The 20708-nt window shown below is 47.8% G+C and overlaps 1 protein-coding gene across 15 annotated transcripts in view; it reads right to left on the reverse strand.

Annotated features, from left to right (window-relative positions):
- Nucleotides 1–20708, reverse strand: part of RIMBP2 (RIMS binding protein 2) — a 758298-nt gene that overhangs the window by 554310 nt on the left and 183280 nt on the right. The window contains exon 1 of one of the 15 annotated variants that reach the window (XM_040347484.1): nt 6197–6287. The exons of the other annotated variants lie outside the window; for them this stretch is intronic. The gene's annotated coding sequence lies outside the window, so the exon portion shown is untranslated. Of the gene's footprint in view, nt 1–6196; nt 6288–20708 lie in introns of those variants that run through there. 15 annotated transcript variants of the gene reach the window in all.

The raw sequence follows: 20708 nt of genomic DNA on the forward strand, positions 1-20708 counted from the left end.
AGTCGCTTAAGTGGCCCTCTACAAAAGGTTGGGCACCCCTGGTTTAGGGGATGTTCAGCATCATCTAGTGCTTTTCTCCTCCAGTGCTGTCTCAGCGCCCACACCTTTCCCCTCACTTCCTGCTTTCACAGGGGACAATGAGGGCAGTGGGAGCCATAGGCTCCTGCCACCATCGCTCAAACTCCTGTGAGGAGGTGGGGGGCATGGCTTACTGGTGCTGCGTGTGTGTCTATGGATCTACATAGCCTGGCTCAGGAGTGCACCCTACGCACTCTGCTGACATCTCAGGAATCAGTCCAGGCACCATGTCATCCTGACAATGGAAGTCTGGATCCGTCAGGTGCCTGGACTAACACCCGTCTTAGCCTCTCAAGGAGCGGCTGAGAGCCTGAGATGGGCACTCCCTGCCCCTCCACAGCTTAGTGCTCCAGTGAGTGTGGAGGAGCAGAGTGGAGAGCTGCTGATTGACAGCTTGCAGCTCTCTGCTCGGAAAGCTGTGAGAACCAAGCCATCGGCGGTGTTCAATCACTTGTTTCTCAGTGGAAAGATGCAACATCGGACCAATGCTGCATCCACCTAGGCAAGTATGATTGGGAAAAAAAGCCAAACCCATACTTGTCTTTTAAGGAGGCAGCCGGAGGAAAGAGTACGAGACGGCAGGGGACCGCCAGAAGCGGAAGTAAGGGACCTCTCTGTGAAAATGCATTGCACAGAGCAGATAAGTATAACATCTTCTTTATTTTAAACCAAACAAATGTAGCATTAAAGCGGGGGTTCACCCTATATAAAAATTATTATTATTTTTTTTCCCTCTAGCATTAAATTCGGCATAGTAGCGCGAGCTACAGTATGCCTGTCTGTATTTTTTTATCCCCGTACTCACTGTGCAATTGGATATTGAAGATTCCGGGGAATGGGCGTTCCTATGGAGAGGGAGGGTGATTGACGGCCGGCCCTGGCACGTCACGCTTCTCCGGAAATAGCCGAAATAGGCTTGGCTCTTCACGGCGCCTGCGCATAGCCTGTGTGCAGGCGCCGTGAAGAGCCGAGACCTACTCCGGCTGTCTTCGGGGAGCGTGACGTGCCAGAGCCAGCCGTCAATCACCCTCCCTCTTGCTAGGAACGCCCATTCCCCGCGGCAGACGGAATCGTCTATGTACGATTACACTGTGAGTACGGGGATAAAAAATTAAAATTAAGACAGGCATACTGTAGCTCGTGCTACTATGCCGAATTTTATGCTGAAATGTTGTTCTGCAGGGTGAACCACCGCTTTAAGTATCATAAACACAGAAGCCTTCTGTGTTTCCAAAAAAAACTGCTTCGCTCTCAGCAGCTCATGGAACTAACAGAGCCCTGCATGCACTCATGGTAGGGACAGATCTACAGAATCTGAGACCAAGAACGATCTCCCTGCATTCTGTATATAGCGCACCCCTAAACTCTGCACTCTGTAAATAGCTTACCCCTGAACTCTTTACTCTGTGCATAGGGCACCCCTGGAATCAGGGGCGGACTGAGCCAGGTGGAAAGGTGGATATTTCCCCTCCAGCTAGGCCACTTACAATATCTTTAAAAGGCCGCCAATTGGATGGCTGGCAGGCTGCACTGCATTGTGGGAGTTGCAGTTCGGCCGCGGCAGCCGCCGATTGGCTGGCTGGCTGCTGCTGGCAGGTTGCACTGCATTGTGGGAGTTGTAGTTCGGCCACGGCGGCCGCCGATTGGCTGGCTGCTGCTGCACAGGCTGCGCTGCATTGTGGGAGTTGTAGTTTGGCCGCCCTAAAGTTAAGGAACTTATCAGCGCAGCAAACTACAACTCCCACCTCCCAGGAGTATTGGGCAACGTACACACGACCGGATCGATCCGCTGGGATTGATCCACGGATCAGTTCCAGCAGATAGATCCGGTGGTGTGTACGTCCGAGCGGACATTTCCCAGCGGATAAAAATCCAGCCGACGGATTCCCAGCGGATAAAAATTTCTTAGCATGCTAAGAAATCTATCCGCTGGAATCCAGTCCAGCGGACTGATCCGGTCGTCTGTACAGACTCACCGGATCAGTCCGTCCGCTCCCATCCCTCGCATGCGTCGTAATGATTCGACGCATGCGTGGAAGTATTTACCTTCCAGGGTCGCGCACATCGCCGCGTCATCGTCGCGGCGACGGCGCGGCACGTCACTGCGGATGTATTCCGTGGGGATTTTGATCTGATGGTGTGTACAGCCATCAGATCAAAATCTGCCAGAGGATTTATCCGCTGGAAACGGTCCGGCGGACCGTTTCCAGCGGAAATCCTCTCGTGTGTACAAGGCCTTAGAGGCAGGCAGGTCATGTGGCACATCAGGGGAGGGAACGGTACCAGCAGGCTGGCTGCAGAGACGTGACAGAGAGAGAGACTGACTGAAAGACAGCAGACTCAGCCAGTCACCCCCCCCCTGCCAGCAGACTCAGCCAGTCACCCCCCGCCAGCAGACTCAGCCAGCCTACCCCATGCCAGCAGACTCAGCCAGTCACCCCCCCGCCAGCACTCAGCCAGTCACCCCCCACGCCAGCAGACTCAGCCAGTCACCCCCCACGCCAGCAGACTCAGCCAGCCACCCCCCCCGCCAGCAGACTCAGACAGTCACCCCCCGCAGACTCAGCCAAAACCCCCCCCACCCCCGCCAGCAGACTTAGCCAGTCACCCCCCGCAGACTCAGCCAACAACCCCCCCCCCGCCAGTAGACTCAGCCAGCCACACCCCCCCGCCAGCAGACTCAGACAGTCACCCTCCGCAGACTCAGCCAACAACCCCCCCCGCCAGCAGACTTAGCCAGCCACCCCCCGCAGACTCTGCCAACAACCCCCCCCCCGCCAGCAAACTCAGACAGCCACCCCCTCGCCAGCAGACTCAGCCAACAACCCCCCCCCCGCCAGCAGACTCAGCCAGCCACCCTTCACCCCCACCAGCAGACTCGGCCAGCCACCCCCTGCCAGCAGACTCAGCCAACAACCCCCCCCCACCAGCAGACTCAGCCAGTCCCCCCCCCGCAGACTCAGCCAACAACCCCCCCTGCCAGCAGACTCAGCCAACAACCCCCCCTGCCAGCAGACTCAGCCAACAACCCCCCCTGCCAGCAGACTTAGCCAACAACCCCCCCCCCGCCAGCAGACTCAGCAAGCCACCCCCCCGCCAGCAGACTCAGCCAGCCACCCCCCGCCATCAGATTTAGCCAACAACTCCCTACAGACTACTCAGCCAACAACCCCCTTAGCAGACTCAGCCAATAACCCCCCCCCCCAGCACACTCAGCCAGCCACCCCCCCGCCATCAGACTTAGCCAACAACCCCCCCTGCCAGCAGACTCAGCCAGCCACCCCCCCCCCCGCCAGCAGACTCAGCCAGCCACTCTGTACATAGTGCACTCCTGAACCCTGCACTCTGTGCTTAGTATACTCCTGAACTCTGCACACTGTAAGTAATGCAATCCTGAACTCTGCACTCTGTGCATAGAGCACCCCTGGAATTGTACTCTGTACATAGAGCACTCCTGAACCCTGCACTCTGTACATAGAGCACCACAGAGCCCTGCACTTTGTGCTTAGTACACTCCTAAACTCTGCACACTGTGTGTAGCGCAATACTGAACTCTGTACTCTGTATGTAGTGCCAGCCACCCCCCCCCCCCCGCCAGCAGACTCAGACAGTCACCCCCGCAGACTCAGCCAACACCCCCCCCCCCCACCCCGCCAGCAGACTTAGCCAGTCACCCCCGCAGCCTCAGCCAACAACCCCCCCCCCCCCCCCAGCAGACTCAGCCAATAACCCCCCCCCCCAGCAGACTCAGCCAGCCACCCCCCCACCATCAGACTTAGGCAACAACCACCCCTGCCAGCAGACTCAGCCAGCCACCCCTCCCCCCGCCAGCAGACTCAGCCAGCCACCCCCCTGCCAGCAGACTCAGCCAGACACCCCCCCCCCCCAGCAGACTTAGTCAGCCGCCCCTCCCCCCGCCAGCAGATTCAGCCAGACTCAGACTCGGCCAGGCACCCCCTCCCCTGCCAGCAGACTCAGCCAGCCACTCTGTACATAGTGCACTCCTGAACCCTACACTCTGTGCTTAGTATACTCCTGAACTCTGCACACTGTAAGTAATGCAATCCTGAACTCTGCACTCTGTGCATAGAGCACCCCTGGAATTGTACTCTGTACATAGAGCACTCCTGAACCCTGCACTCTGTACATAGAGCACCCCTGAGCCCTGCACTTTGTGCTTAGTACACTCCTAAACTCTGCACACTGTGTGTAGCGCAATACTGAACTCTGTACTCTGTATGTAGTGCAATCCTGAACTCTGCACTCTGTACATAACGCACTCCGAAATCCTGCACTCTGTATGTAACGCACTACTAAATCCTGCACTGTTTACAAAGCGCACCCCAGATACAACCAGCCCTTTCAGGGCAACTACACTGCTGATGCGGCCTGCAATGAAATTGAGTTTGACACCCCTGGTCTGGGATCAACTGTTGAACTCTATTTTTCAACTTTTAAGACTGGGAAAACATACATTTCCATGTAGGATCCCCTAAAGAGCTAGTGCATGCTTCAGGTTTGCATGCCTCTTAACCTTTAGTGTTAACTTCACAGGAGTATATGAAGACCTATAATCTAGAAGATCAGAAGTCAGGACACAGTAAAGCCATCACAGTGAGGGCCTGAAGCTGGGAGACAGCAGGACCAACCATCAAACCATTCTCTTCCCTGCCTACAACGTTTTGGACAGAGTCCTGTTTTAAATGACCTTACCTTTAGAATTCCCATAACATAATCCCCAAAAAATCATTCAACAGGTAGGCATAAATATGAAAAATGACATTAAAAAGCGGGCAGAAGGAAACACCTCACCATGAACACCAAGCAGTCTTCTGTAGTGAAAATGTTAAGGAACCTGTGTATTGTGAGGTCTAGATATGCACAGCCACAACTGGTGCCAATGCTGCCAACTTTACATATAGGTAACACTTCCAGATGCTGCATTGGCACAAGGCGAAAGCGAATTCCCTTTGCACATACTCAGTGATGCATATTTGGCAAATTCCGTTTGGCCTTTTATTAGTCACATAGGTTTCAGGGAAAAACTGAATTCAGGATCAGGTATGTGGCGGGTGACACTGCAAATCGCTTACTCGCTGATCAAATATATCCCCAAAGCGATTCAGTGTGACCCACAAGGCCCACTCACCGGATAAGACATTGCGTGGCATTTAAACATTCATATTCCCCGTAAAGAATGATCTTAAGAAAAACCCACTTTGTGGAATTTGGTGCCTCAGCTGCTTCATTCAGAAACTCAGTAAAGCCTCTCGAGGAGCAATGAAGGGGCAGTACCTCATAGCAAGCCATCAGATTTTACACTGCTACAATCACATCTTATTGCTTATTATGGGTTACTTAAAACGGTTTTATTGCATATCCTAATAAACAGAGCCATGCACAGTAACCTAAACCATTTTCATTGATGTGACTGCTGGAAGGTGAGATAACATTGCTTTGGGTTACTACTCCTAGCACCCTTTACACCAAATTCATAAATACAACTGACAGTACATACACAGTATTTAACTAAAAAATACGCTGCGGAACCAGTCTAAAAAAACGACAGCTCATCTGGAGTGAGGGCTTTTCTGTTTTTGCCCAAATCTATACAATATAGGATTTATTTTATAGGAAAGGCCATTATCAATGAGCTTTAAAGATAGACACTGTTTGATATATCCTATATGTCTTTCCATCCTACACACAGTGTTAACCCTTGCTACTATATTATATATCCTGAGAGAGATAAAATGACTTAGTCAAGGTCACCCACAGGTAGGTCTCTTCTGTGACAGCTATACATGTATTAATGACATTTTAACCCCCGCGCTTCCATACGTTGTAAGCTTAGAGGCCGAGTTGGGTGCAAGTGTGAAAGACCCTCTTCTGGAAACCATTCAGACCTTGCATATCAATGTAGTCCCCCATTTGCAGTGGCATGAAGCCTGTCACAAAGGGGGGGTTAAACATCTGCATTGCAAGTTTGCTGCTAGATGTGTCTAGGTAGAGCTTGCAGCTTGCAGATGACACACATACAAGCAACTTTCTGCTCCCGGAACGCAATATTTAGGCAGCACAAGTAGGAAACATGGATGCTATGTTTAGAATAACCTACCTTGCAAGTGAAGGTTAAGCTGCTGAGATGTGGGGCAGGCTGCACTGTGCTGTGTCCATTTATATCCAGGCAGACAGAGGCACCAGCAGCAAGTCTGGTGTGCTAGCAATGCTTGTACTCGGCTCACAATGATTCATGACTGCTGAAAGCCAGTGAAAGAAGCATCAGCAAGCATGCAGCAGCTGCCAGAGCCTATGAAACAGGAGTCCGTCCTTCCTCCTCCTCCTCCTCCTCTCTGTATCTCTCTCATCCACGCAAGATGGCTTTCCCCTTTATTTCCTAGTCCTGTGACTCCCAGCTGTGGCCTGTTCACATACACATAGGGTCACAATCACTCCCAACATCCTCCCCCTCTCCTTCTACAACACCTCAGCTTCCAGTCACTTATCACAAGTAGTCATCAGTGGCCTGTAGGCTGGACCAATCCATTGCACCTTTTTTTATCTTACTCTCTGCAGCATCCAGCAAAGAGCTTAGGGACTCCTATGCAGAAGGGCATTAATAAGGATTACCTGCTACATCCCAGACCTCCCTGATTAAAGGGACAACTCGTGTATAATATGTGCTTTGTGCCCTCCATTACTTACCTTTACCATAAAGGCAGCCCAGCAGCCATTTTTTATGTGCTCATGTTTATTTTAACAACATAAAGTAACTGTGGCAATTAAGTTTCATTACATGTATACAATGTAATCATATACATTATAAATCACAATATACCAGCTTCCTTTGCTTTTATTACAGGATTGCTAAATAGAACAGTTGTATAAATAAATGTTTATTAAATCTCATCTCTGGGAAAAAGGGAAAATGCCCCCGTTCAGCGTCACTGCAAGCGTTAAAGATGGTGGTTTGGGTCTAGGGGACCGCACAAAGCAGTTTTTAGCAGCAGGCTGAACTTACACTTGTTGATTCTTTGATGCCCCGTACACACCATCACTTTATGTGATGAAAAAAAAACGACATTTTCTGTGAAGTAAAAAATGACGTTTTTGAAACTTCAATTTTCAAAGACGAAGTTGCCTACACACCATCGTTTTTCTCACAATGATCTTGCAAAGCGAGGTTACGTTCTCACCACTTTTTCCATTGAAGCTTGCTTCATAAGTAGCTTCTGGGCATGCGCGGGTGAAAAAACGTCGTTTTAAACAACGTTTTTTGCTACACACGGTCAATTTCTGTGAAGTAAAAAATGACGTTTTGAAAAACGACACATAAAATTGAAGCATGCTTCAATTTTTTTTGGTCGTTTTTTACAAGACATAAAATGACGTTTTCCCCCACACACGGTCAATTAAAGTGACGTTTTTAAAAACGTCGTTTTTTTTCATCACATAAAGTGATGGTGTGTATGGGGCATTACACTTGTGAGTGAGTGAAAAACTTGTAAAGCGCAACACATGCAAACTGAATCGCCTCTGGGCGCTGTTGATTCTCTGGAAAGCAATCCGCAGTGGATCACTTTTCAGAGTGCTGCTAAGCAGACACTGTCACGTGTTCAGGAACCCTGAATGCCATTTTTTTTCCCCGAGCATGTGACTAGTGTGCAGCACAGTCTTAATTTAGATGTCAAATTCAATTTATTTTTAGTCATAGGGCTGGATTCACGTAGATCGGCGCATCTTTGAGGCGGCGTAGCGTATCGTATTTACGCTACGCCGCCGTAAGTCAGAGAGGCAAGTGCTGTATTCACAAAGCACTTGCCTCATAAGTTACGGCGGCGTAGCGTAAATGGGGCCGGCATAAGCGCCTAATTCAAATGAGGATGAGGGGGCGTGTTTTATGTAAATGATTGGTGACCCGACGTGATTGACGTTTTTTACGAACGGCGCATGCGCCGTCCGTGTACATATCCCAGTGTGCATTGCTCCAAAGTACGCAGCAAGGACGTATTGGTTTCGAAGTGAACGTAAATTACATCCAGCCCCATTCACGGACAACTTACGCAAACGACATAAAATTTTAAAATTTCGACGCGGGAACGACGGCCATACTTAACATTTGCTACGCCACCTAGGGGGCAGCTTTATCTTTACGCGGCGTACCTCTTACAGAAACGGCGTATCTTTACTGCGACGGGCAAGCGTACGTTCATGAATCGGCGTATCTAGTCATTTACATTTTCTACGCCGTAATCACTGGTAGCGCCACCTAGCGGCCAGCGGAAAAATTGCACCCTAAGATACGACGGCGCAGGCCGTCGTATCTTAGCTAGGTTTAAGTGTATCTCAGTTTGAGCATACACTTAAACTTACGATGGGCTTAGATTCCGAGTTACGTTGGCGTATCTACTGATACGCCGGCGTAACTCTTTGTGAATCCGGCCCATAGCCTTTTGACTAAAATGCCATTTTAGTTTTAGTCGTATTTTAGTCTACTAAAATCTCTGTTACATTTTTGTCAACTAAAATAAAATGGGTTCAGTTAAAGGGGTTGTAAAGGTTCGTTTTTTATTTTCTAAATAGGTTCCTTTAAGCTAGTGCATTGTTGGTTCATTTACCTTTTCCTACAATTTCCCTTCTAAATATTATTTTTTCTTTGTCTGAATTTCTCACTTCCTGTTTCTCCTCAGTAAGCTTGCCCCCATCACCCATGGGGGTTAGTCAGCCAGAACACCTTACTGAGGAGGAACAGGAAGTGAGAAATTCAGACAAAGAAAAAAAAATATTTAGAAGGGAAATCAAAGGAAAAGGTAAGTGAACCAACAATGCACTAGCTTAAAGGGGTTGTAAAGGATTTTTTTTCCCTCTAAATAGCTTCCTTTACCTTAGTGCAGTCCTCCTTCACTTACCTCACCCTTCAATTTTGCATTTAAATGTCCTTATTTCTTCTGAGAAATCCTCACTTCCTGTTCTTCTGTCTGTAACTCCACACAGAATGTGAGGCTTTCTTCCTGGTGTGGAGAAAGCCTCTTGAGGGGGAGGGGGCGAGCAGGCAAGATAGCGATAGATAGAGAAAGGAGCTGTGTGTTAGAGGGTGTCCTGACACTCCTGCTCGCCCCCTCCCCCCTCAAGAGGCTTTCTCCACAACAGGAAGAAAGCATTACGGTGGTGAGTTACAGACAGAAGAACAGGAAGTGAGGATTTCTCAGAAGAAATAAGGACATTTAAAAGAAAAATTGAAGGATGAGGTAAGTTAAGGAGGACTGCACTAAGGTAAAGGAAGCTATTTAGGGGAAAAAAAATTCCTTTACAACCCAAGAACCTATTTAGAAAATAAAAAACAAACCTTTACAACCCCTTTAAATTGTAAAGCATTATTTAACTGCTTCTGGACCACCCGCATATACTGTGGTAGTGCGGCCCGTTGCATGAAACAATGTACCTGTAGGTTGTGCACACTTTCTGGTTTGGGGCACGCGCAAAAAACAAAAAACAAACAAAGCTTTAATACCGCTATAAGCATTTCTCTAGAATTTCCAAACTCATTGGCCCGGATTCACAAAGCACTTGCGCCAACGTATCTCAAGATACGCCGATGTAAGTACAAATGTGCGCCGTCGTATCTATGCGCCGACCCACATACTAAGATACACCTAAAAATAGGCTTCCTACGACCGACGTAACTTGCCTACGCCGTCGTATCGTGGGCGCATATTTACGCTGGGCGCATTTGCCGCTCCCATTGATTTTCTATGCACATATGCAAATGAGGGAGATACGCCGATTCACAAACGTGGTAATATACGTGGTTTGCGCAAGTCGTACGTCCAGGGTAAAGTTATTCCCCATATATGAGGCGCAACCCATGCAAAGGTATGGACCAGGGAACACAAGCCGTCGTATTTTACGTTGTTTACATTGGACGTGAATATGGCTGGGCGTAGGTTATGTTCCCGCCGTAGGCAGTGATCTGTCGTATCTTAGGGAGTTGTTCCGACGTGATTGTGAGCATGCGCAGAAGGATGCGTCCACGTCCCGGCACATGCGCAGTTGGCGATTCGTATCTGTCTGTCACTCGGCCCATCATTTGCATGGGGTCACGCCTCATTAGCATGGCTCACGGCCACTTCCACTTACGCCGACTTACGACTTGGAAACCCAGCGCAGATTTGGCAGCACTGGCTTTCTGAATCCAGTGCTTGCCTCTCTGCGCTGCGTCAGCGTAGCGTAAAGAAGATACGCTAAGGCGGGATGAATATGCGCCGATGTCTGTGAATCCGGGCCATTATATACTCCTGGAGTAAAAGGCTCCATGCACACTGAAGCTAATAAAAGCTTTAAAAAAAAACGCCAGTAGCTTTGCAGGGAGCCTTTCAACGTTTTTTAGCGTTTTTGCAATAGCTTTAATCGGCGTTTTTCAGTGTAGCTTTTTTTATTTTTATTTTTTTATTTATTTTTAATGCATAAAAAACGCTAAAAAACGCTGGTGCCGGCGTTTTTGAGCGTTTTTCACCAGTTTTCTGAGCTTTGCGTTTTTTTTGCGTTTTTTCCCACCGAAAAACGGCACTTTGAAAGCAAATTTCGGGCTTTTAGAAAAAAGCAAATAAACTCCAAAGCTCATTAACACTAAAAAACGCCCAGGTGTGCATGGGCACATGCACACCTGCATGGGCACATAGGCTAACATAGAGTTCAGTTCATGGGGTTTAAAAAAAAAAAGGCAAAACGCCAATAAACGGCAGTTTATCAGCTTCAGTGTGCATGGTCTAATAAGCTGTAGTGGGGATGGGGCAGTGACAGCCCGTCCATGAAGGGCGCACGGGCGCCGCCCCCAGTATCACGCTACCCACTATATGTATCATGGATAGATTCATGCGTAGCATGAATCTATCCATGGCTGCCGCGGCTACCCAGGCATTCGGCCCCTTTTAGGAAGGCAAAGTGCCTGAATTACAGCGGCGTGGGTGTTTTTTTGAAGCACCTGATTAGAGCCATAGGCCATAGGCTCTAATAGGCTTCAAAATAGGGGGGAATAGGGGGGAATCGGAACGCAGAGCATTGCGATCAGAGCCCACCCAGGTGTGTTAGAAAGATAAATATTAATTTGCTTTTCTAACACTGCACCGCCTCTCCACCAATCGGGAAGCATGGGTTTAATACCCGACACCTAATTGGCTGAAAGGACAGGCGCCCCTATTGGACGCCTAGCAGGAAGAAAGAAGAGATGCATGGAGGACACAACTCACCGCCGTCACCCGCTGCCTGATCCACCACCAAGATGGGGTAAGTGCTGGTCAGACAGCAAGTGGGGGGGGTGGGGGCGGTCACAGTGGCTGCATTTTATAGGCACAGTGGCTGCATTTTATGGGCACAGTGGTTGCATTTGATGGGCACAGTGGTTGCATTTGATGAGCACAGTGGCTGCATTTGATGGGTACAGTGGTTACATTTGTTGGGCACAGTGGCTGCATTTGATGGGCACAGTGGCTGCATTTGATGGGCACAGTGGCTGCATTTGATGGGCACAGTGGCTGCATTTGATGGGCACAGTGGCTGCATTTGATGGGCACAGTTGCTGCATTTGATGGCACAGTGGTTGCAATAGATGGCACAGTGAGGCTACAGTTGATTTTTCTTTTTCTTTTTTTCAGTTTGTTTCAGCCCCCCCCAAAAATTGGGCACCAGATGCCACTTGTATGGGAAAGTAAACAGGAGTGAGGGAGTGCACAGGGCAGAGAACTGGTCTGGGGAGGCTGTTATTTTACACAGTACTTAGCACTACTACCTTGCTGAGAGGGGAAACACTCACCATGTGGTTTGCAGGGCATTGTTTCAGAACTCCCAGGCAGCAGGCAGTAGTGATGGACGAACATCTGACGGGACGGTTCGCAAGCGCTATCCGCAAATTTTCGCAAATGTCCACGAACCGCAAGTTTGCGGTGGGCCCCATTGACTTTAATGGCAGGTGAATATTAAAAACCTGCAGGTCATATTTGCAGCCACAAAATACTTACTAGCTGTGCACAAATAGTCCCACAACATGGACACTGACCTACCAGAAGTATTAAGTGAAAAACCGGATACATAAGTAAGTACCGGCCATTACATGCCCCAAAAATTAGCCGACAGGCATTCACCTGACAGCAAACAACCTTGTATTCTGTGGCTGGAGGTACATTAGGCATTCACCGGATACAGAAGTAAGTGTCGGACATTACAGGCCCCAAAAATTTGCAAACGGCCACAGGCGTTCACCTGACAGCAAACAACCTTGTATTCTGTGGCTGGTGGTACATTAGGCATTGTAACAGCACTGGTGAACGGAGTGAACCACAACTGCGGTTAGCAAGGAATTCAATGCGATCCTTTATGCGACAACTCAGTATTAGGCGCCAGGCGTCACTCCTCGCAACAGGAGTTTGGGGATCTATACATCATCTCTGTGTCACAAAGAAAGGCGTTGAGCTACTAAGCATGGACGCATGACGACATGCGACCAAGGCTTAGCGTTTAAAATGAGTTCAAGGTCAATATCCCAATACACCACTACATGCAGGTGATTATCAGTAAGGGACCCCAGGCGTCACTCCTAGCAACAGGAATTTGGGGGTTCTCTACATCATATCAACCTTAGCATGTAGAGATGTATTTAGGCCACTAGGGGAGATGCTATGAAATAGCATCAACCCCTATCATAGAAAAGTTAGAGCGAACATGTTCAACAATTAGGACAAGGCCTATAAGAATTTTAAACTTCTGTTAAGCATGTAGTAAATTGTATTTGTAGTAACAAGTATTAATTGCATACGAGAGATAGTGTAGCTCCGGTACTTTGAGGATACACGTATAATACACAAGTTGTACTGGCAACTAATAGAAAGGTATGAGAGGCAATATAGCTCAGGTACTTCGAGAGTACATATAGTATTAGAAGAAACAAGTATTGATGGTGGCTTCACATGTGGACTCTCTGATCAGAAGTGCATTCTTTGATCAAAAGTGCGAGTTAAAAACCAGGAGTTTGAAACAGGAGGTAAGACAGGAGTCTTCATTATTTTTTTCAATCACTGATCCAGAACAAGCTTGCAGCTAATAAAGTTGGAACTCTTGCTATATAGATTCAGCGGTGCAGCAGACGCTCTCATCTTAGTCTGCTCACCCCAGGGATAGTGAGAGCAGGACGCTCTCAAACGAGTCGGCTCTCCCCAGGGATAGTGCAGCCAGGCAGGGTCCACCACACCCCCCTAACCAATTGATCCAGGGTTGCACCGATCGCCGTTAAGGGGTCAGGAAGGAATTTTTTCCCCCGATCGCTGCAGATTGGCACAGCACGCCTGGGGTTTTTCGCCTTCCTCTGGACCAATCGGGGAGAGAAGACTCAACGAGTGACGGCTCACTTGGACAGTCTTCCACCCATCACGTCCGGCGTCTCGCGGCTCTTCCCGCATCCGCGCCAGACCAGGCCTCATTCGCGGCCGCCGCAATTAGGAAAGACTGACGACAATGTGACTGGCGACAATGGCTAATCTGCGATACTCTGCGCACTCTATTCGGGGTCTGAGACAATTCGCAACAGCATTACCAGCCGTCACCAAAAAGGCCTTAAAAATAGAGCAACTTTTGAGATTCGATCGACGATCGACCATCAAAAATTTTAACTATTTAACCCAGCTCGAGCACATATCATGTGCTTTGATCAACACAAGATCGGCAGTAAAACACCGATTAGAAATCCACGATTTCTTACTACAAAACGATCTAGACTGCCTCTTTATTACAGAAAGCTGGCTCTCAGACGACTGCAACACCATTCTCGGAGAATTGGTGCCAGAAAACTATCGCATTATAACGGAAAACAGAATAGGACAAAGAGGAGGAGGCCTGGCGGTGATCCACAAAAATCGAATTACAATCACTAAGCCAGCCCTTCAAAATCCTCTTCCATTCATGGAAACCCTTACTCTTCAACTTCAAACTTCCCCCCAGGAGACTGTTCACATTCTCCTCTGCTATAGGCCACCTGGGCCAAAATCGCAGTTTTTGCCATCATTAACAGAGTTTATATCCACTTATACCCTTAACAGCAAACACCTTTTGCTGCTCGGGGACTTTAATCTGTGGGCCAACTCCGCACAGGATCCCATTGCGGACGCCTGCATTGATCACCTGGAGGGATTAGGGCTACAGCAACTTATATGCGGGCCAACACATGCTTCAGGTCACACACTCGACCTAATTTTCAGACAAAATCTGAAAATAAGCATTTTAGAAAATGAACCATTGCCATGGACAGACCACCATGCAATTAATTTCATAATCTCCAAAATTCCCCCAGTGATAAAAGCACCCAAGCCGGTGACAATACACTGGGCTAGATCTCAGAAGAAGCTCCATTCGGAACTCTTCAAATCTACCTTGGGAAACAGAATCAAAACAATCCATCCACATCAAACAGCCGCAGATACACTGGATGCCATAAACGCAGCCCTGCTACAGTCAGCCGATTTAGTAGCACCGAAACGCAAAGCCTGCATCCGAAAAAGAAAGTCCGGCTGGTTCAACAACCAGCTGTCGCTTCTGAAGCAAGAGCGCAGAAGGGCGGAAGCCGCCTGGAAAAGAAGTCCTGCAGAGGATAACCTCATCATCTACAAGGCAATAACAACACGATATCATAAAGAAATCTTCAAAGCCAAGAAACATCATTTTTCTATGGCGATTAACAGCGCCCTAAACCGCCCCCGCAAACTCTTCAAGATGGTCACCCAGACCATGAACCCAGGATGTCTTGAAGTCCCCAACTCAGACACCCAAGAGTTCTGCAATGAACTATCGGATTTCTTCATCAACAAAATTGAAAGAATCCGGGAAAGCATCATGCAAAACAATACCCCCCTCAACCCCACCGTCAATCAACCACAAAACACCCACAGAAATGCTCTACAATCAACAAAGTTCACTCTGGAACCGATCTCCATCGATACCACAAAAAATATCATTGGTGCTTTGCGGAACAGCACATCGCCCAATGATATCATCCCCACCAAACTGCTGAAGGAATGTGCCGACATCCTGGCACCACCCATCACACAGCTTATAAACCAGTCATTTAAGGAAGGCACAGTGCCATCCCTGTTGAAAGAGGGCACAATCCAGCCCATCTTGAAAAAACCTAACCTGGATCCCAAGGACCCAACTCACCGCCGTCCCATAACAGGCCTAAATGTTCTCTCCAAGATAATGGAGAAAGTAGTGGTACAACAGCTGCAACAGCATCTAGATACCCACAATCTACTGGATCCATTACAATCAGGCTTCCGTCCCGGACACGGGACAGAAACGGCCTTACTCAAAATATGGGACGATGCCCTCGAGGCCGCAGACGAAGGAGAATCTTGTCTCCTGGTTCTGCTGGACCTAAGCGCAGCCTTTGACATGGTAGACCACAAACTGTTACTGATGCGACTAGCCAAGGTAGCAGAAGTCGCAGAAGGTGATTTACCATGGTTTTCTTCCTTTCTTGAAAACCGATCACAAACAGTTAAATTGGGTTGTTTCACGTCGGAAAAGCGCACGGTGTCATGTGGAGTCCCCCAAGGATCCCCCCTGTCACCGGTGCTTTTCAACATCTATCTTCGCCCTCTCTTTGATATTATCAGTAGCCAAGAACTACTCTATCACTCTTATGCAGACGATACGCAACTGTATTTTCGCATCTGCAACAAAAAGGATCATCATCTCAGTTTAGAGAAATGTCTCTCTTTGATAGAAAACTGGATGACTAAGAGTTATCTTAAACTCAACAGTTCAAAAACAGAACTCCTTATGTTTCACGCCAGCCGAAAGAGTCAACTGGCAACAACCTGGACACCCCCGCCCATTCTGGGCCAAATCATCACCCCTAGCTCCAAAGTCAAAAGTCTCGGGGTCATCTTCGACACCTTCATGACAATGGACGCACAAATAGGGTCAGTAGTCAGCGGAGCGCACCATCTGTTGCGCCTACTACGCAGACTTATTCCATTTATCCCCAAAGAAGACGTAGCAGTCGTGGTGGGAACAATCGTGAATTCCAGACTGGACTATGCTAACGCCCTGTACCTCGGACTCCCAAAGTACCAAATCTCCCGTCTGCAAGTCGTTCAGAATACGGCCGCCAGACTGGTGACTGGGAAAAAAAAATGGGATACAATCTCACCTTCGTTGAGAACCCTTCACTGGCTGCCAGTAAAAGACAGAATTGCATTTAAAGCACTCTGCCTGACACATAAGTGCATCCATGGGAAGGCTCCGCAATATCTTTGCGACAAGATAGAACCTCACAATTCGAATCGCGTTCTGCGATCCACCGACCAAAATCTGGTCAGGGTACCAAAAACCAAATACAAGTCCAAAGGAGAAAGAAGGTTTGCTTTTCAGGGTCCTAGACTATGGAACGCTTTACCAACCAGCATTCGGTTGGAGGAAAACCACCTGACTTTCAGAAGACGAATCAAAACTCTGCTCTTTTGATGTCATGAGACACGAACAACTAGCGCCCAGAAGCGATTCAGTTCGCATGCGCCGCGCTTTATAAGTTTTTCATTCATTCATTCAAGTATTAATTGTATATGCGAGGCAATATAGCTCAGGTACTTTGAGAGTACATATAGTATTTGTAGTAACAAGTATTAATTGCGTATAAGAGTCAATATAGCTCAGGTACTTTGAGAGTACATATAACCAGCGTCGTCGTTTTTTTACGATCAAACTTTTGGGCCATGGAAGCCTGTCTTTTTGCAGAAAAACGTGAGGACGGAATGGTGGAAGGTGGAGTGGAGGACAATTGTGAGCATAGAGGGGAAGGAGAAGAGGCTGGACGGTGAGAGCCTGGAGTGTGGCTTTGTGGGTTCTGATTGCGTTGCTCCCACTGGGCTCGATGATGGGAGGCCAGGTGCCTTCTTAAGGCGGTCATCCCTAGGTGAGTGTTGGGCTTACCGAGACTTATGCGTTGACTGCAAAGGCTGCAGATGGCAACACTATTGTCTGCAGCGGACACGTTAAAAAAAGCCCACACTGCGGAGCCATGGGCCGGCGTCTTGGGAGCGCCAGATGTGACCGTACATGGTTGATGGCTCGCTCCTGATACATTAGGAGTCTGGTTTGTCCCTCCTGTGCAATGTAAGTTCGGGCTGCTTCTCTTCTCTATCTGCTGGTCCATCTCTCCTTCTGAACTCCCCTCCTCTTCCTCTCTTGTGGGCACCCATGTGACGTCTGTAGACACGTCATGATCAACGTCACCTTCCCCATCACTAACAATAGAGATCTCGGAGTAGGCAGCAACAGCGGGCACCAACCTTCTTGGGCTGATCCGAGTACTGTCGCCAGACTGCTGAGTGCTGGCTGTTGCTACCTCCTCTTCCTGATCCAATGGCAAGAATGGCTGCGCATCAGAAATGTCTTCTGATGGATCGGAAAATAATTCCTGTGACTCAAGCGGAGGGTATATGGTGGTGGTGGTGGCGAGCCACTCAACCAAGTCTGGTGCGTCCTTTGACGTAATCAAACAAACATTGTGCCACTTCCCACTTTGGCTCCGGCCTGGTGCTCCTGCCCTACCCCTACCACCCCTGCAGGAGGGCCTGCCTCTTCCTCTGCCTGTCATTTTTTAAATGACCCTGTGACAAAAGTCTCTAGAGAAGCGCAGTATATGTGGAAGAAGGTATATAACAAAATCTGTCGTTTTGTGGGGCCACTGGTTTATCGCACCAGTTATGAAACTTTTTTTTTTCAGGAAATTTTGTCAATGTATATAGCAGAGGTAACGCAGCGAAAGAGGCAAAAATTCAGCAGTAACCAAATACACCACCAGTCACAATGCTGCACAATACAAATCCACTATAATATGCTTTCTATATTCGAAAGTATATTATAAGTGTATATTACACCTATATACTGCAGAGCAAGTAGCACACCTATACCAGTGCTTGAAAGGACCTTTGTGGACCTGTTAGGTAGCGATTTGTGTCGCTAAAGTCTGTCTGCTGGAAACGCCAACCTGTCCCTACACTGAAAATAAGTATATGAATGTATTACACACCTATGTACTGCAGAGCAAGTAGCACACCTATACCAGTGCTTAAAAAGGACTTTTGTGGACTTGTTAGGTAGCGATTTGTGTCGCTAAAGTCTGTCCCTGCTAGAAACAGCAACCTGTCCCTACACTGACAAAAATTATATGAATGTATTAGACACTATCATGTACTGCAGAGCAAGTAGCACACCTATACCAGTGCTTGAAAGGACCTTTGTGGACCTGTTAGGTAGCGATTTGTGTCGCTAAAGTCTGTCCCAGCTGGAAACACCAACCTCTCCCTACACTGACAAAAAGTACAGTATATGAATGTATTCGACACCTATATACTGCACAGCAAGTATCACAACTATACCAGTCCTTAAAAGGACTTGTGTGGACCTTTTAGATAGCTATTTGATAGAATACAGCCTGTCCCTGCTCCAAACAGCACCCTCTCCCTACACTGGCAAAAAGCAGAATGTAAGATGGCCGCCAGATCAGGTCTAGTTATAAGGTAGGGGGTATGTCCATGTGCTGAAATGTCTCAATTGGCTGTCCTGCACCACCTGATGGATGTGTCATAGGTCAAAGTTCTTACCCATGTAACATTGCCGACCGCCGCAAACATCGCCAGATGTCCGCTGGTTTGGCGGACCGCGAACGAGCAAAGTTTGCCGCGAAACGACCACCGGGCGAACTGGCAGGCCATCTCTAGCAGGCAGAGGACTGTGTCTGTGTCTCTCAGCCAATACAGCTTGTCAGGGGACTGTCAGACAGGCAGAGCTCTGAGAAAAGTGGAAGTTCAGGTGGGTAAATGTCCCTCGCTCACATTTTCATTCTGTTTTCCTTTGTTGACGGAAATTAAAATTGATTTTCGTCATAGTTTTTGTCAATAGACTAAATTCTAATTTTGCAGCTGATGAAAATGATGACGAAAATATTTCCGTAGATGAAATGAACACTAGTGCAGCAAGAGCAAGAGAAGCGATGCCGGTACGGCCCCACTGACTTAAATGGGTACGTTTAACAGGTAATGCTGCCTTTCAACTCGACATGTTGCTTTAAATAATGCGCAGCATTGCTGCTTTGCATCACAACAGCAAATTTAATGGGGAGTGTCGAATTAACAAGTCATGTGAACAGCCCCTCAAGCTGTATGCTAGGCTTTAGAGGGGCAGTTATGGACAGTGTTTATGACACCTGTGTAAAAATGGCCTTACCCAATTCTCTGCATTGCTAGCAGCCGGCACTCTTCTCTACTCCCCTATGCTCCAGAGTATGCTGTCCAGTTCTGGGCACCAGTCCCCAGGAAGGATGTACTGGAAATGGAGCGGGTACAAAGAAGGGCAACAAAGCTAATAAAGGGTCTGGAGGATATTAGTTATGATGAAAGGTTGCGAGTACTGAACTTATTCTGTCTGGAGAAGAGACGCTTGAGAGGGGACATAATTTCAACGTACAAATACCGTACTGGTGACCCCACAATAGGGATAAAACTTTTTCACGAAAGGGAATTTAACGAGACACATGACTACTCATTAAAATGAGAAGAAAATAAGTTTAACCTTTAACTACGTAGAGAATTATTTACTGTAAGAGCGGCAAAGATGGGGAATTTGATTCCACAGGCGGTGGTCTCAGTGGGGGGGAGCATCGATAGTTTAAAAAAAACTATTAGATAAGCACCTGAACGACCACAACATACAGAAAGGTGACCAGATTTTTCAAATGAAATCCGGGGAAATATTTTTTTTTACTAGTAATGGTGGCAAAAGAGGACTCTCTGCTCGTCGCTGCTGCCGCCCGCCTCGCGGCCTGTCAAATCTTATGCCGCGTATACACGATCATTTTTCGGGTTGTAAAAAACGATGTTTTTCAGGCTCTAGAAAAAACAATGTTTTTTTTCAACTTGATCATTAAAACGGCCTTGCCTACACACGATCATGAAAAAAAATGCTCTAGCAAAGCGCGGTGATGTACAACACGTACGACGGCACTATAAGGGTGAAGTTTCATTTGGATGACGCCACCCTTTGGGCTGCTTTAGCTGATTTTGTGTTAGTAAAAGACGATTCGCACTTTTCTGTCTGTTATAGCGTGATGAATGTGCTTACTTCATTACGAACGGTAGTTTTACCAGAACGAGCGCTCCCGTCTCATAACTTGCTTCTGAGCATGCGCAGATTTTTCACGTCGTTAAAGCCCACACACGATCATTTTTTACAACCCGAAAAAAGGACAACGTTAAAAACGTCGTTAAAAATTTGAGCACGTTCAAATTTTTTTTTGCCTGTTTTTTAGAACCCGAAAAATGCCCTGAAACCCACACACAATCGTTTTTAAAGACATTAAAAAAAAACTTCATTTTTTACAACCCGAAAAATGATCGTGTGTACGCGGCATTACTCTCCGAGCCCTGGCTACTACTGGGTGGGGAGCAGAGGAAGATCACTCCGCCATGGAAGGCAAGGAGATAGGCAGGCTGCTGGCCGGGACTTGAGCCAAGGCACAAGAGCATGCACCCGAAACCAAAGAAATATTCCCTCCGCTCCAGCCAGCACATGATCATCAGAAAGGG

Source organism: Rana temporaria, chromosome 1 (assembly GCF_905171775.1).
Source record: "Rana temporaria chromosome 1, aRanTem1.1, whole genome shotgun sequence".
NCBI classification, from domain to species: Eukaryota; Metazoa; Chordata; class Amphibia; order Anura; family Ranidae; genus Rana; species Rana temporaria.